The sequence below is a fragment of the Acomys minous genome (genome assembly GCF_964271855.1).
Source record: "Acomys minous genome assembly, chromosome: 7".
NCBI classification, from domain to species: Eukaryota; Metazoa; Chordata; class Mammalia; order Rodentia; family Muridae; genus Acomys; species Acomys minous.
In genome coordinates this window covers 4,021,385-4,039,095 of record NC_140488.1, presented here as the reverse complement: position 1 = coordinate 4,039,095, position 17,711 = coordinate 4,021,385, and the positions used below count along the sequence as shown (strand labels likewise).

Below are 17,711 nucleotides of genomic sequence, written 5' to 3'. Positions count from 1 at the left end.
CACTCTGGGGATCAGGCTGCTATCACAAAGGCCCTTGAGAGGAATTCAGCATTCGAACAATAGCAAGGACATACCATAGTATTAAAAATAAGATATTTATTTTTACCTCTTTCTGAATATAGATTCTACATTTCTTGTGAAAAAATTTGTCTTTGGGCTTTTGTTTTCATTTATTTTGATCATTTGACAGCTACATTGCTAATTGCTTTTATTTGCTTTATTTTTTTTAATTTGGAAACATCTTTTTTAGGGCAATTATATCACAAGGAGTTACCTTTCCTTGTCCCCATCCCCAGTAAGGGGCCTGGATTCTTTTATTTCACTATCAATTGCTATATTCATAACAATACAGATCAAAGCAGGAAAGTGGGCTGACAGGGCAGTCTCTGGCGATGCCTTTAACTGTAGTACTTCTTGGTGAATTCTTGGAGGTCTACATAAGTCTATTCTGCCTGGCTCTTTCCTAGGCTACTTGTGGGAAGTGCGCTCCTCTCCTCAGTTCAGGAGTCATGCCCCACTAGAAATGATACAATTATAACCAAGGATTTGACTGTTAACAAAGTGATGTTAGTATATTTTAAGTGGGGGCATGGCCTCACGAATTTACAAGTCTCCACAAAGACCCTGTCCCAAGCCCTAAACTGGCTGTGACTTGTGAGCCCTAGCTAGGGCGATATTTACTATAGAGTTCAGATCCCTCCTTCATGAACAATGCAACACAAATTACAATGTCTTGAAGTTGATCAGCTGATTGAGATTCTAGTTCCGTATGTTCTCCCTGAGACTTCAGAACCATTCAGAGATTTAGGACAACTGAGATCTTTCAACTGAGTCTCCACCATCAATTCTTGGCCACTCTCCTGGCTGCCTGGCCTCTGCCCTAAGGACTGGGAGCTAAAGGAAGACCCTCTGAATGGGTGCGGGTCCACTGGAGCAACACCACTCCAGATGCATTTAGTGCAGTGGAGAAGGGAATTGGAGATGCCCCGCCCCCATTCTTTGCCAGCCATCTGCTTTGTTCCCACCTCACACTAGAGTAGCAGCCATATCCCCCATCTGTCCTACTCACTGTCCTTGCCAATTGCAGCACATAACACTCAGGGAGAGTGAGAGAGAGGTAGAGACAGACAGACAGACAGACAGACAGACAGACAGACAGACACAGACACAGACACAGACACAGACAGACAGAGGCAGAGAGAGACAGAGACAGAGAGACAGAGACAGAGAGAGACTGAGAAGCGTGTTTCTGTACCTCTGTATTTTATTTCTATTTTCTATTCTCCAATAGGTAAAGCATTTAATGCAATATTGGACAAAGGAATAAAGAATGAGAATAAACTCCTGTGATTGCTCTAGAGTCATGAGCAGACTACTCAGGAAGACTTTTTATAGGCTTTTGTTCAGTTGTGATCCTTGAAGTCAAATCTTGATTTCCTACTCTCTTATTGGACTCTTCAAAGGATTTTAAAATTCAGGAGCTTGGTTGCAATATTTGCTCTTAGGAGCTAACACCACCTGTTTTCTATAGACAAATTCTAGCTTAGATCAATTATTTTCTTCACAAAACCCCATAAAGTACACATTGAAGTTGGCATCAGAATTGAATATGATCTAGAGACTTAATGTTCTGCTGCACTGTTGCTTTTCAAATGCGTAGCATATTCTACTAATGCAAATTGAAGAGCTTGAGTACTGAACTAGAGATCTAAAGGAAGAGCCAAGCTGGTGCTGTTTGACCTGTACTTGCGAACGTGTGCTGAAGGATGCTGTACATCGCAGGTGTGCTACACTTCTCTCTAAGACAGCTGCTCTAGGCCTAAAGAAACATGACTCTAGAATGAGCAACACTGCACAGGGCTTGAGCTCCTCATCAGAAACGTGGTGTTCTTGTGTACGGTCCTACTATTCCTAATGTGCCCTGTCTTGTCTGATGTTGGAAGCTAAGCAGAGTTGGGCCTGGTTGGTGCTTGGATGGGAGAGATCATAAACTCGGAAATCTGAAAAGTCAGGCTAAGTGGTCGATCAGAATATAATCAACTGCTGGCAGCAGACAGCCTTGTTCATGCTGATTTAAATAACAACAAAAATTACAGCTAGCTCCCCCTTGTGGGCACACTGTACCTGTCAGCAATTCCAGAAGCTGCCAGCTTCCTCCTGCTCCACATTCAAAGGACTGCTTCCAGTCTCTGTGTCAGAAGAGCAAAGACTTCCAGGGTGTATTGGCTAAAAAGGATAATATGCACACTACACTGCTTTCTGTCAGCAAAATTGAATGCCCCACCTTTAGAATCCTGGGTGGGAGTGGGTTCCTCCCAAACATTTAGAGGCCATGAAGCTAGCGGATGAGGACTCAGTGGACACTGTCTAGGCCATCAGCAGCACACACTGCCGCAGTCAGCCTTGGTGGCTCTCCTCATGCACTCATTCCTTCCTGCCATGCTCTCACTTTCCCGACTGCTAAACCCTATGTAACTCCAATGTGTCTTTTGGGCTTAGTCTCCAATTGAATAACACTAGGGATGTGCCATCCTCACAACTGGTTCTCTTTGTGTTTCCTTGTGTTCCAAGGACTGTTGATTTCCAAGCTCATCTGAGTAGAAAAGGAATACTAATATGGACCAAAGGAAAAAAAAATACCAGGGAATATTCTCTGACTTAAAAAGGTGAACTTGAAAAGCAACAGTGGATGGTCATGGAACTTTAACCCCCCCATGCCCCTCCCCCATGCTCTGCTGAACAGGATCAAGTATCTCCTGCTTCCCTAAGGCCCAACCCCCTGTTACTAGTCACTAGGTCCCACATCTAGAATTTCTGATTCCATAGGACAGTGTGGAAGCCAGGATTTTTATTTTCAATGGGATTCCAAGGAATGCTTCTGCCTGTACTCCGAGGCTCCCACATTGAAAACCTCTAGAGTGAACAAGCCCACCAATCACCCTTGCAATTTTGATATTCAGAATTCTAGAATTTTGATTAAAAAGCATAGTTTCATAACTGGATCATACCAAATAATACCATGTAAAAAGGTGGAATCATCTTGAAGGACACCATAGGGCGCTTATCTAAGTACAAATTATACCCACCAACCAACCTTTCCCAAGCCCTCCCCAGTCTTGGATAACTACCATTTGACTCTCATTTTTATGAGATCATCCGTTTGAGATTCCATGCACAAGTAGGATCATGGAATATCTGTCATTCCGGGCCTGTCTTATTTCAATTAACATAATATCTGGTTTCATTCATGTTGCCACAAATGACAGGCTTTTATTCTTTTTCTGCCTGAAGATATTCCATGCAAATGTGTACCATTTTATCTTTTTCCATTTATCTGATTATGGACACTATTGTGAGTGATGCTATAAAAGCATAGGAGTGCATATGTCTCTTCTAAATTCACTTCCTTTGCTTATCTATCTAGTGATAAGTTAGATGGATGATATGATAATTCTACTCTTAATTTTTTCAGAATCATCTATATTGTTTTACATAACATCTGTATGAATTAATCTTCCTCCAGCAATGTGCAAGAATTTCAGCTCTTCCACATCCTTGTAGCACTTGTTCTCTTTAGCCTCTTTGATAGCAGTCATTGTGATATTGCATTATGGCTTGGAAACACAGTGGCCTGCTGGTCACATTTCATCCTTTGAAAATGGTCTAGTTAGATAAATGTCCTATTTTGTTTGTTTGATTTTTAATCAAAATTTTCATTGTTTTTTTCTGCTGCTGAGAATGCCATATCAGATGTAATATTTCCTCATATGTATACTGTTTGATCATTTGCTATGCTGAAGTTGTTTTAAAACTATTTGTCTCTCTTTGTCTTTTGGATCCTATCCTCCCAAAAAAATCTGTGTGCATTCAAATTTTCTCAACCCCTTATGTTTATTCTAATAGATCCATAATTTCAGGCCTTGCATGTGAGAAGCCCTTTATGTTTTTTGAGCTGGCCTCTAACTCACTGTGTAGCCAACGATGACCTTGAATTTCTGCTCCTCCTCCTTTACCTCCCCAGTGTCAAGATTACAAATCTATGACCCCACGCCCAGTTTCTGCATTTCCAGGGATGGAATCCAGGGCTTCCTGCGTGTTAAGCAAGCAATCTACCAAGTTGAGCTACATCCCTAGGCCCCACTTAAGACTTTAATACATTTTGAATTAGATTTTTGTAACTCTGGAAACTTGGGGATTTGCCTGCATTTTTTGTAAGTAGATACCCACATTCCCCAACATCATTTATTGAAAAGACTGTTTTTCCCCTGAGGTACATTCTTACTACTTTTGTTGAAAATCAGTGAGACATACACAGACAGACAGACAGACAAATAGATAAGTTATTTGCTGATATTTTCTAGTCTGTTCCCTTGGTTTGTGTGTTTGTTGTTATGCTAATAATATGCTGCTTTAAGGGCAGTAACTTTTTAGCCTGTTAATTCCTCCTGCTTTTTGATCAAGATAGCTCAAGATCAAGATGGAGTCAAGGTTTAAGTGACTCCATACAAACTTTAGAATTCTTTTTTTTTCTAACTCTTTCAAGAATACAACCTTCATTTTGATAAAGGTTGCATGGAACCTACTTTATATAGATGAACATTTTTATTATATTGACTCCTCCAATCTATGAACAAAAGATGTCATTTAATTTGTCCTCTTCCGTTTCTCTCATCAATGTTTAAAATGCTTCATGATAAGCTGGGTGTGGGGGCGCACGCCTTTAATCCTAGCACTTCAGAAGCAGCGGTAGGTGGATCTCCGTGTGTTCAAGGCCATCCTGGTCTCCTGGTCTACAGAGTGAATTCAGGACAGCCAAGGTACACAGGGAAACCCTGACTTGAAAAAAAAGTTTCAGGGTAGAAGTCTTTCACCTCTTTTTTAAAAAAAGTTAAACTATTTTTATTGAAGTTTAATGTCAACATAGAAAAGCACACATATGCAAATTGCACAGTTCCACATACTTTTACAAAGTGAATATTGCAATATAATCCGACTTTGGCAAGAAGCAGGACATGACCCCCACACAAACACACCACCCAATGATGATGATTATGATGCTGATGATCTTTCACCTCTTTACTTAAATTTGTGCATAGGTACTCTTTTTAATCTGCTGAAAATTACATTTGTTTCCTGATTTCTATTTCAAATAATTCACCATTCATATACAGCAATGCCACATTTTTCTGTGCTATTTTTATTTCTGCAACTTTGTTGAAGTTATTTAGCTTTGGGAGTTTCTAATATAAGAGCATATCATTTACAAGCAATGGCATTGCCCCCTTTTTTTTTTCAGTTTGGATGTGTTAAGTGGTAAGAGGGGCCAGGTGTGGTTATGCATGACTGGATCTCTGCTCTCAAGAATTGAGAATACAAAGTCATCCTGGGCTACAATCATGACCCTCACTAACAACAACAACAAACTACCAAAAGAACAAATAGTGAACGTGGCTATCCTTACCTTGTTGTATAGACGTTAGAGGGATGTTTACATGTACATTAATGCTGGTTTATTATGAGTGGCCTTTGTGATATTGAAGAATGTTTCTTTTCTGGCCAACTTGATCAATGTTCCTTATCATGAACTAATATTGGATTTTATAGCATGTCTTATCTGCACTCATATGCTGTTGCTGTGGTGTGCCTTGTTTATTAATTTGCATCCCTGGTAGAAGTTTCACATGATGATAGTCAACAACTTCAGAATATGCTGGTGAGCTCATATGCTGATGACTTGTTGAAAAATTTTGCGTCTGTGTTTATGAAAGGTTCTTGGCTTGTAAGTATTTTGTTTGTTTGGGTGTTTATCTGGTTTGGGAATCAGAGCATTTCTAGCTTCATGTGATGTGTTTAGAAGAATTTCTTCTTCCTCTTTTTTTTTTAAATAAGTTAAGAAAACTGGTTTTAGTTCAGCCATGAAACCATATAGTCTTTGGCAATTCTTTGATGGGACATTTATGTTACTGGTTTAATCTCCCCACTTGCTATTAGTCTGTTCAGATTTTTTAGTTTTTCATGATTCTGTGTTGGCAAGATCTATATGTCTACCAGGAATTTGTTATTCTGTGTTTCTGTGGTGTTGGTTGTAACATCTTACATTTAGTTTATGATTTTATTTATTTCTGTCTTCTTTTCTAACCTACCTAACAATCTGTTTGTTTTATCTTTTTAAAAATGTTATTGCTGTTGCTGTCATTGTTATTATTGAGAGTGCATGATGTGAGGAAGCACATGCCACAGCACACATGGAAGTCAGATAACACCTTTGTGGCATGCATTCTGGCCTTCCACCATTCCTTGAGTTCCAGGGATTGAATTCAGATCACCAGGCTTTCATAGCAAGCTGTAACCCACTGAGTCATCTCACTGGCTCTATTTTATCTTCTCAGAGAACCATCTCTTTGTTTCAGTCATCATTTAGATTGCATTTCCTTAGTCTCCATTTCTTTGTATGGGGTGCAGTGGGGGGAGGGTACTTGTTCTGTTTTGGTTTTGGTTGGTTGATTTTTTCCTTCTCAGAGTTTTAATTCTTTCCTTCTAAATTAAAGTTGTTAGCATTAGCTTTTCTAGTTCCTTGGGATGCAGTGTTGGAGATCTTTCTCTTTTGATGTGGGTGTTGATTATTATAAATTTCTCTCTCAGTAATGCTTTTGTTGTATCCCATAGGTTGGATCTTTATTTACATGTGCTTTAGGACAGTTTAAATTTCCTTCTCCAAGGGTAGAAGAATTGCTTAGTGGTTAAGGGCACTGTTTTCCCTTCCAGAAAACCTGGATTCTATTCCTAGCTCCCACATGGTGCCTCAAAACCATCTGTAACTGCAGTCCCAGAGGATCTTACACCCTCTTCTGAGCTATGAGGGCATTAAATATACACGATGCACAAACATACATGCAGGCAAAACACTCATTCATATATATGTACATTTATGAATGATATATCTACAACAACAACAATAATAAATGAAAACTTTCTTTTTTTATTTCTTCCTTGACTCATTGTATATTCAAAAGTAAGTAATGTTTTTCTTTTTCTTGATTTCTGTCTTTATTGCATTATGATTAGAAAAAAGCTTATCCAATATAATTTCAGTTCTTTTAAATTTGAGTCTTGTTTTATCACATATTGAATGACCTATAATATTCAATGTTTAATGTTTTTATTATTAAATCTATCTTAGATAATATTCTACACAGAGAAATTGTGTTCTGTAGCTGTCAGCAAGGAATGGTCTATAGATATCTGTTAGGTCCATTTGATCTCAGCTGAACTTTAACTCTGCCATCTATTTCTTGATTCTCCATTTGGATGATCCACCCAGTGCTGAAAGTAAAATGTTAATGTCTCCAGTTATTACTGTATTAGAATCTACATCTCCCTCTCAATATATTAAAACTTCAATTACACATTTATACATTTATAAATTCAGGGCATGTGTTCATCAGCTTTCTCTTCCAAAATACTGGAGACAACATAAAAGAGGAGAGGTTTCTTTTGGTTCACAGTTTCCAAGGTTTTAGTTCATGATGGCTTGGCCCCATTGTTTTGTGCCAAGAATGAACCTGGACATCACAGTGAGAGTGACTGGTAGAACAAACTATTTCACATTTTTGTGGCTAGAAAACTAAATCCAGATAAAATGAGGCCAAGGCCCTCAAATACCTTCAAGAACAACAACAACAACAACAATGACAACAACAACAATAACAACACACACAGAGACACACACACACACACTGAAATTCTGTTTAGTCTAGCCTTCTTTCAGTGTTATAGGTTTTTTAAAATTTTTGCTGAGTGTATTTTTAAGCTCAAGAATTTCTGTCCAATTTTTAATTGCTCCCATCCTTTGTTCAGTTTCCTTATTAGATTATCAACATGTTTTCTTTAAGCTCATTGAATTTTCTTTAAACAGCTGTTGTAAATGCTCTGTCTAAGCTGTATTCCATACTGATTAGTTTCTGGCACCTTGTTTCCAATACTAAATTATGTTTTCTTGCAAGCCCTTTACGCTTACCTGTTGCACAAGGCATCACCTTGGCGCTGGCCTTGGTGGGTTAGTTATTTATAACAGCTTTAGTTGTGTCTATCTTAAGAGAAATTCTAAGCAGGCTGCTTGCTTTCTCAGAGCCTGCAGTTACTTTTATTGCTTCAGCACTGGATAACATCCAGGCCCAGATTTGCTGAAAGTCTGCTGTTGATGTATTGTCAACGTTTTTAGTACTATACAGCAATCCACACACTGATTTGATCCAAATATACTATTGGTGTTTTTTTAAAGAAGGAATAAAAGAGAGGGCCAGAGAGATGGTGCTGCTAGTAAAAGTGCTCGTCTTCCAACATGACAACCTAAGTTCAGTTACCAGGTCCTACATGGTGGAAGGAGACAACTGACTTGCACATGTTGTCCTGTGTTCTTTGTGCATGTGCTGTGGCATGGGCACACTCACACATGTACACATACATGCACACAAAATGTATTTGAAAATGTAATGAAAATAGAGTCGTGAAAGTAAAGTACAAAGAAAAAATAGTCTGTCCCAGGAAGTTTCTGTCTGCGACTAGGGTAGACTCAAATACCTCTCCTGTGGTTACTGGCCTATCACTATACACTAGGATTCTGCCTAGTTCCAGGAAGTCTTGTGGATGGACCAGCCTCAGGGCTTGGACTATTTATCACATCATATTGTATCATACCCTAACCCCACAACCTGCTAAGATCATCATAAATCTAAGGTAGAACCAAAGGCACACTTCTGTAATCATCTATTATTGAGGTAAACACATGTCCCCAGATGGCGGCAACTCATTATAGGCAATGCTATCTGGCCGGCTGAGGCTGCGCATCTTCACCTAGCATGGGAGCTATTCCAAAGGCTCTGCCCACAGGCCTTTAGTATCTGCCCACTGTTGTTTCATCAGCCTAGCATAAAACTTGAGGACAACGTTTTCTGTTTAATGCCCTGATCTACCTCTAATAAACGGGATCTTGGGCCTTGCTTTGCTTCCTAAGGGTAAGATGATACGGTGAAAGTGGACTCCATTGCTCACCTAGGCTAATGGCAAACTGGGTTACAGCTGAGGCTCGCAGCAAGGACCTAGGTCATCTTATGTGGGGGTGATCAGTTCCATATCTCAGCTGGTGTTAGTCCAAACCACAGATCTGCCCCCAATGGGATACATATCTCTGCCTAGTGCTCTGGGTTCTAAAGACCCATTTGAGAATACTGACTTGGAGATAAATAGGTTGGCCAAGGTTGGGGGATGGGTCATAGCTGTTTCTCAGTGCTTTTTCAGCCCATTCCATTGCCTGCCACCACAGGATTAATTTGGTTGTGGTAGTTCTTGGGCCTATAAATGGTAAATTTGCTATAAGTATGCAGAAGTGTACTCCAGCTTCTCTAGGGGGCACCTAAGGAAACAAGTAACAGTGTGGAAGCCAGAGGCTAAATGGCAGAGATGAAAGGTGGTGGGGAGGAGAGTGAGACAAAAAGACTATAAAGGCAATTGGAGTGAATACAGCCCTGGGCATACAGTTGGCAGTATAGTGGCTTTCCTAACCCAGGCCTACATGATGAACTTAAAAGTGTCAAGTGTGCTAGTTACTAACTCCCAGAGAGAAACAGACAGACATTGGAAGAGCTCAGTGCTGGGGACTGTCTGCTGCTTTCACTCAGGGCCTTTGCTTCCACTATGGATCCTGCTTTCACTAAGATGTCTATAGAATGTGCATGTCACAGATCGCCTGTTTCCATTCCTGGCTTTCAGACCAAGGAAAGTGCCTGCTGTTGGGACAGATGAGTCATGTGCAAGGGACTTTTCCCACTTTGCATCTCAGTGTCCTTACTGTATTTGTCAGCTTTCTATTACAGTAACAAATACCTGAGCTAAAGAAACAAGACAGACCATTATCCCAGCTCACTATTGCAGAGATTCTAGTCCGTAGCTATCTAAGCCCATTGCTTTGGGCTGAAACACAGGACAGCATGGCAGGAGATGGGAGAAGAGAGACAGATATCCCACAATTCCCTAACATCTCCCACAACATCCACCTCTGAGAGATCTACCACATCCCAACTGTATCCAAATAAGGACTAAGCCTTTAACAAAAAGATATGGGGTTGGTAGAGTCTCTTAGCATATTCCAGATCCAAACTGTAGCACCCAATCACCAAGTTGAGAACTGGAGCAGCCAGTGTTGCTCAGAAGAGAGTGTTCTAGAATTCTAGACCTAAGGAGGGCCAAGTGGTAGCAACAAGGGCTCTCTGGGATCTTGCTGACTCTCCCAATCTGCTTTCATCCTGCTTGACTGCCTGAAGCAACAGTGTGACCTGTCCTCTGTCTACAGAGAACGCCTGAATGGATGGCCTTGTGCTGCTATTCACTTTAGAAAACATGGGAGAAGTTCCTTGTTTTTAATAGCTGAGTAGTATTCCATAGTGTATATGTACCACAGTTTATTTATCCATTTGTCCACTGAGGGACACGTAGGCTGTTTCCATGTTCTGGCTATTATGAATAAGGCAGCTATGAACATGGTTGAGCATATGTCCCTGTTGTGTGGTAGGGCATTTTCTGTGTATATTCCCAAGGAGTGGGATAGCTGGGTCTTGAGGAAGCCCTATTCCCATTTTTCTGAGAAAGCGCCAGATAGATTTCCAAAGTGGTTGTACTAGTTTGCATTCCCACCAGCAATGAAGGAGTGTTCCTCTCTCCCCACATCCTCGCCAGCATGTGGTGTCGCTTGAGTTTTGGATCTTAGCCATTCTGATGGGTGTAAGATGGAATCTCAGTGTCGTTTTGATTTGCATTTCTCTGATGAATAAGGAGGTCGAGTATTTCTTTAAGTGTTTCTCAGCCATTTGATATTCCTCTAAATAGATTGAACTAGAAATTATCATAATGAGTGAGTTCACCCAGAAGCAAAAAGAGTTAAATGGTATATACTCACTTATATCGAGATACTAGTCCAAGGGGTACGTCCCCATGAAAAACTTTACCTACCAGGAAAGTGGGTCGGGGGGGGAGGACATCCTATTGAGACTTTAGGTGTGAGAAGCCTGGGAGAATGAGGAAATAGAAGGATCCAGAGGGTCCTGGAAAACTACAGGCGGGTCTGGGCCCTGGGGTCCTCCTCAAACTATGGCACCGGCCAAGGAAAATATAGGCAGTAAACTTTGAACCCCTACCCAGACTAGCCGATGAACAGGACATTCTCCACTGTTAAATGGAGAAGGAGATCTGACTTTCACACAAACTCTGGTGTCCCATATTTGACCATGTCCCCTGGATGGGGAGGCCTGGTGGCACTCAGAGGAAGGATAACAGGTCACCAAGAAGAGACTTGATACCCTATGAGCATATATAGGGGGAGGAGGTCCCCCTCAGTCACAGACATAAGGGAGGGGAGTAGGGGGGAAGCAGGAGGGAGGGAGGAATGGGAGGACACAAGGGATGGGCTAACAACTGAGATGTAATATGAATAAATTAATTAAATAAAAAGTGTAAAAAAAAAGAAAACATGGGAGAGGGATGAAGGAAGAGGCAGAGGCTAGGTCTTCACTGGAAGTATGAAGGAAAGAGGCATTGCAGGCAGCCATGACAGAGGAGTCACAGAACACCAGCCATGTGGGTGCCTGTGAATACATTCCATGGGAAGAAGACAGAGCCCATATCTTACACAGCACTTGGTTGGCATTGCAGACCAGAACTAAGTGAGCCAGCACCAGACACATTCCAAACGCCTTGCTGCTAGTGTGCAGTCTTCAGGCCCATGGCTCAAAGTTTCATGCCCTAACCTCACAGCTACTGCACCTGGACTAACTCCAGAAAGACAAAGGATTTGCAGCAGAAAATACCAAAGTGACTTTTGAAACTCTCATGATGATGACTTTCCCTAAACTCGGGTTGTTCCTTTGACATAGCACTGTCTTTACTACTGCCAGGACTCTTGGCTTGCTGTCAAGGACATCTCTTGTAGAATACGTACAGTAGAAGTGAAGGAGAGTATGAACCATCAGGCACCAACCAAGGGAAGAAATAAAACATTGAATATTTCCTAGAAGCTTCCTGGGTACACACATTCTTCTGAGAGATCACACCAATGCTAACTTCCCAGGGCCAACTGGCAGCCTCCCTAGACTGAGGAGTTAGGAGAGTACTGTGGTGTCCTCGGCTTGACCAGCCTTCCGCCTAGACTTCCACACATGCTCTTCACAAGGCTTTCTGTGCACCCTTATTCCTTTTGATATGAGGACCTTATGGGCTTTTTAATGTGCATGTTGCTTTCTGACTTCAAGAGTAACCTGTTCTTTAGAAATTGAAGTCGGAAAATGGAGAAAAGTATTTTTAAAAGCCCACAAACCTCAAGGGATAATAAACATATATATATATATATATATATATATATATATATATATATATATAAACCCAAGCATAACTCCTACTACCATGTTAGAATACAACATTTTGTTTTTTCTATACAGAAATATATATAATTCTCATTAGTATATTGCTATCAGCCTCCATATACGTTTCCTTCTTTATTATGAAACAAGGCATGGCTGTGGAAAGGGATGGAAGATCTATATGCATTGAGTAACAAGGAAGTGAAAAGTAGAAAACATGTATTCGTGCATCAGGCAGAGAAACAAATGCTGGCCCTAGTATATCCCTCCTGGTCACAGTCCATCCACCACAAGAGAGTCCTCATTACCTCAATGCTAAGATAACCATTGCCATTTTTTTTCTAGATAGTTTCACCACTTCCTAATGGTGTACTTTGATAGGATCTCACTCACCAACTCAGACTGGTCGCAGACTCATGGCAACCCTCCTTACTCAGCCCCCTTCCCCAGTGCCAAGTATCACAAGTATGTGCCACTATGCTCTGCTAGGAGAAGTCCCAGGCCACTACTGTCTGAGTGCCTCCCAGTGAGTACTCCTTGGTCCCTAGCTCCCCTTTAAGGGAAAGCAAGAGCTAAATTCCCACCTCCATGCTGGGATGCAGGGCAACACTGTGGAAAGAATGCTAGGCTTGCAGAAGAGATGAGGCCAGCAAAGGACCAAGCCCCATCTCTGCCAGGGTTGGAGAGAGACACACTCCCATGAATGCAGAGGTCTGCTTATTCAACCTTTCAGTTCACACAGTTTCTCTTGGCCGCCACCCCATCCTCCTCAGCACCCAATAGTAGAGTATCTGAGTCTCCTGCTGTAGTGCATGGTGGAGATTTCAGCACATCAACCAAGTAGCTCTGCCCTTTCCCCTCTGCTGACTTGCAGTTCACCTTCCTTCAGGCTGAGGAGTCACTGTGTTCTGCTCTGTCTGGGTGGTTTTCTTTGAGGGCTTTATTTGGTGCCATTGTTGTCAAATGTGCTCTGCCTATGCATCCCAAATGGCCCTGGGACCCTGGGTCTCAGCAGCCCTCTCGCCCCTCTTTCTCTTCTTCTATTCTAGCTATAGCAGTACTGTCCAGGTCTGCATTTTAGCTTCACCAATTAAGGTGTTATTATTATCTCCTCTCCTCTGCTCTCCTCTCTTTCCTAGGAAGAATTTGTTCTTAAAAACAAAATTAAACATAGAGGCTTGCTGTAGTTTCATGATCTCTGGGAGGGAATGAAGTTAGATGCATGCATTAGATTCGCTGTTTAAATCCGGAAGTCTCCAGAGGAAATCCTGCCTCTCCCTTCCTTAGTTGTCTGAACTTCACTGTCAATTGAATGGCTCCCCCTGGAAGCTCAGGGCTTAGAAACCCCACTTGCTCTGTCTAGCAAGGGGACAGACATTAAGGGAACATGAAGTTAGGAGGAAACTTTACTTCATCTTGAGGCACAATGATTAGAAGCCTAGACTTAAAAAAAAAAAAAACCCTCAGGCCCTGGTTCAGTCCCCAGCTTTCCTACTTGCTTGCCATAGGTTTTTGAGCTAGCTGCAATTAGGAAAGAAAGAGATAGCATTCAATTTTGACTCTGACTGACTGGAAGACTTCTGTGCAGCTAAGGTGTGTGTTTTCTGCCCCTTATTTAATGGGCAACAGAAACTGCCTAAAACTGTGCTCCAACGAAAGAAGATTGTTAGGGACACTGTAACTCCCAGAGGTTCCTAGACCTGGGATCACTCTACTGTTACAGGTGAGACGCACTTCCTTTGCTTCACTGGGATTGGTGTTTTGACTCAGGCTTATGGTGATCTGGCAAGTACCTGCTCCTATCTTGCTGCACCTGAATGAGTAGTTCCAGGCCACTCACGGTTGTGCTACTAAAATAGGGCTGTGCACACCATTGAGCCATTTGCTATAGTTGGTTCCATATACCATCTGCCAGGCTTTTCTGCCTGATGAATTACTGAGGCACTATAAGCCTGTGCTAATGTTGATGGAGGTCCAGTTCTTTATGGTTTCTTTTTCTCTTTATTGTCTGAGAATTTCATACATGTATATAATGTGATTTGCTCATATCTATCCCCATTTCATGACCTTTAATTCCTCCCCTATCCTCTCAACACTGTTCGCTTCCAGTGTCACATACTCTTTTTCTAAACCCATGAAGTCCACTTGGTATTGCCTCCATGTGCATGTTTATGTAGGGCTCACGCAGGTCTTGTGCCTGAACCAACAGCTACTGTAGTTCATTTGTGTGAATGCCCTGTTATGTATGGAAAACTGTTTAAACTTTAGTCCTCTACTACCTTTATTCTTACAATCTTCCGCCTAGAGGTTTTGGAGGAAGGAATGTGATATAGATTTCCAATTTTAGTCTAAGTACTCATGGGCTCTTATTCTCTCCATGTTAACCAGTTGTATATCTCTGTATTAATAACCATCTATTGCAAAAAGAAGCTTCTCTGATGAGAGTTAAAAACGTACTAATTTATGGGAATAAAAATAAATTAGGGAGCCGTTTAATACTATGCGTAACTATCACATTAGTTAGTGGTAAGTTCTCCTCCAGGAGGTATGGCCTAGCCACCCACGGGGTTTTGGACTAATAACAGTACTGGATTAATGTCACTTTATGGAAAAGCCTTAAATCCAATCAGCAAGCAGTCGTGCCACACTATCACATCTGTGCCACTTATTGTACTACTTGGTGTATCTTGCCAGGCCACTTGCTATTGAAGCTCACAGTGTACACAGCGGAGTGAGATTGCTGGTTCCTTTTCTTCTCTAGTAGCATGTATGGCATCTTCTAGCTTATGAATGTCAGTACTAGCTTGATTTCTCCAGGTTCTCTATATTGCAGGTGTATAGTGTCTTCAGTAATGGTGTCTTACCATCCACTTCTGATGAGTAACCAAGAGTAATGGGGATTGTTAGTAATGATTGGGGGTCCATAGGACCCCACTGACCAATAACTCAAAAAGAAGTAAACCGTGCCTGGCACTGGGCTTTTATTTAATAGCCTATGGTATCTATAAGAGCCATTTCCCCCTATTATAGGGTAACTCCATTTAAATCCTTTTTATACATGTACATATATAGATATCTATACATATCTATATATATATTTATACATGTATAAACTTTACTAATCTTCTATAGTAATAGGTTTTCATATGGTTTATTCAAAGGTCTTTCGTGTTAGTTGTCCCTCCTCATACTCCCTCCTCTACTTTGTCCTCCCATACACCATCCTACTCAAATGCTTTCAGTCTATTATTCCTTGTTTCTACTTTACATCAACTGTGTTCTATCTAGTGAATGCCTCTCCCATGACCCCTTACTAGTTTCTTAACTTCTATGGATAAATGGAAGTTTATTCCTTAAGTAATTTCATCATTAAACTTTCTCAAGACATTGAATTACAGAGGAACTAAAACAAAACAAAACAAAAACAAAGATGAACAAACTTTTTATTCTCTATGAATAAACTCATTGTCTGGCATGGAGTAGGGCAAGTTTCAGAACCTGAAAAATATGTATATGTCAGAACTTTTCAAACACCAATGTTTAAAAACAAATTTCCAGTCTCACCTGTAGTCTCAGCATTATGGAGGTAGACTCTGGAAAACCAGGAATTTAAAAGGTCATCCTCAACCACATAGTGGGTTCAGTCAGTTTGAGGAGAGTGTGGGACCCATGAGAACTTGTTCATACAAACTTCTATAGGATAGTGTTTAGAGTTACCAAGAAGCTAAGCACGTAGGCATGAAGAATTGTAAATTCTAGGAAATCACAGTTCTCCTCTGTCTCAGCCTGATGAACGTGCTCCAAGGACAAATGGGAGCTTGATGAGCTGCCCAAGTAGAGTGGCTCTGAGCTTGCTAGCTGGGACAAATATTGTCAGAATAGCAAAAGATACCTGGGCTTGAGAGGGGGTTGCTGGCCTATTTATTTTAGATTGACATGTGTTATTTAAAAAAAAAAATATTTCAGCTAGTCATTTTCTTATTGCCATATTTAAATATGTATAATTCATTCTTAAAATGACTGGAATCTCCACTGGAACCCTGCCTGTACTTTCACTATAACACAATTCTCTAGTCGAAGGCTTGTTTTCCATATCACAATTTAACAACTCAGTACATGGTACATGTGGATTTGGGAATGGAGCAAAACCATGTCCACATCTTGCACTGGTAATAAATAATAGTTGTGTGACTTTGGGCAACTTAATTAATCTCTCTGGGCCTCCATATCCACATGTAAAAAGTAAAGACTGTAATAGCCTGTACCTTATAGACAGCTATTTGTAAGGACAGAGTGAGTGAGATCAAATGTTTAAAGCCCTTGAGGTAGTTAGTCCAGAGAGCATAGTTCACTAAATTTACTAGTGTAGTTTTATTGTTATTTCAAATAATATACATATAGACCATATATCTATAATGAATCATCCATTGGAAATAGTTTCCCTTGATAGGAGGTCACTAAGTGTTTCTTGTAGTGAGTTGGATGAATCCAAATGTTTTGCTTTGATTCAGGAAGTGAATATTACCTTTTCCCTTGGACTGCTGGGTGGACACAATAGACCACTTACAGCTTAAAGATGAAAAACAAGAGACACTGCTTGATACAGAGAAAAAGAATGGCTCCCCATCATGCAGGTGTCCCCCATCCTTTGAGACACAGCTGTTGCTAAACACTTGCACGCTCACCAGGGTATCTAGGCTCTATTGGCTACCTACTTGACTTTTGAAGCCTTTGTTCATGTGGGCATCAAGATAAGATTATTTTAATTGCCTTGTCTGAAGGAACTGGATCATGCATTTCACACTCTCAGAAGGGGTGAAATTCCTGTCTTGTTAAACAAGATGGCAAGGAAGCTCAAGCCCACAACTAGCCCCCAAAACTTTAAGGCCTGTCAGGCTCTGGTGAAGTGAGGACTGCAGCTCAGGGCATGGCTGAGAGGAGGAACATGCCTGACTAGTTTTGTACTCACCTCAGCATGTGTACATGCCAGTGCCTAGAAAACACTGTTAAACTGTGTGTTCTGTTGTTGAGGGTGGGTTGCAGGCGGGAGAGATCCGAATGTGCCAAACTCATGTCAATGAGCCAGGTATCCGACTTAGCTTTATTCCTGCTTCCAAAAAAACAGTGGTTGCTTAAGGAAGGACATCACTCATATGAAATCCTTTTATGAGCGTTAAGTATTCCCCCAAACCAACCAAAATACATTTAAAAATTGTTGGTACTCTAGGGAGGAGGAGAGATCACACATTTTCTGTGGAGAGAGACCATACCTTCCAACTGATCCTCAATGGACTCTGTGATCCA

General features: G+C 41.0%; 1 protein-coding gene across 3 annotated transcripts in view; it reads left to right on the top strand.

Moving 5' to 3' along the window:
* Positions 1 to 17,711, top strand: part of MAMLD1 (mastermind like domain containing 1) — a 115,649-nt gene that overhangs the window by 89,639 nt on the left and 8,299 nt on the right. The window lies entirely within an intron of this gene.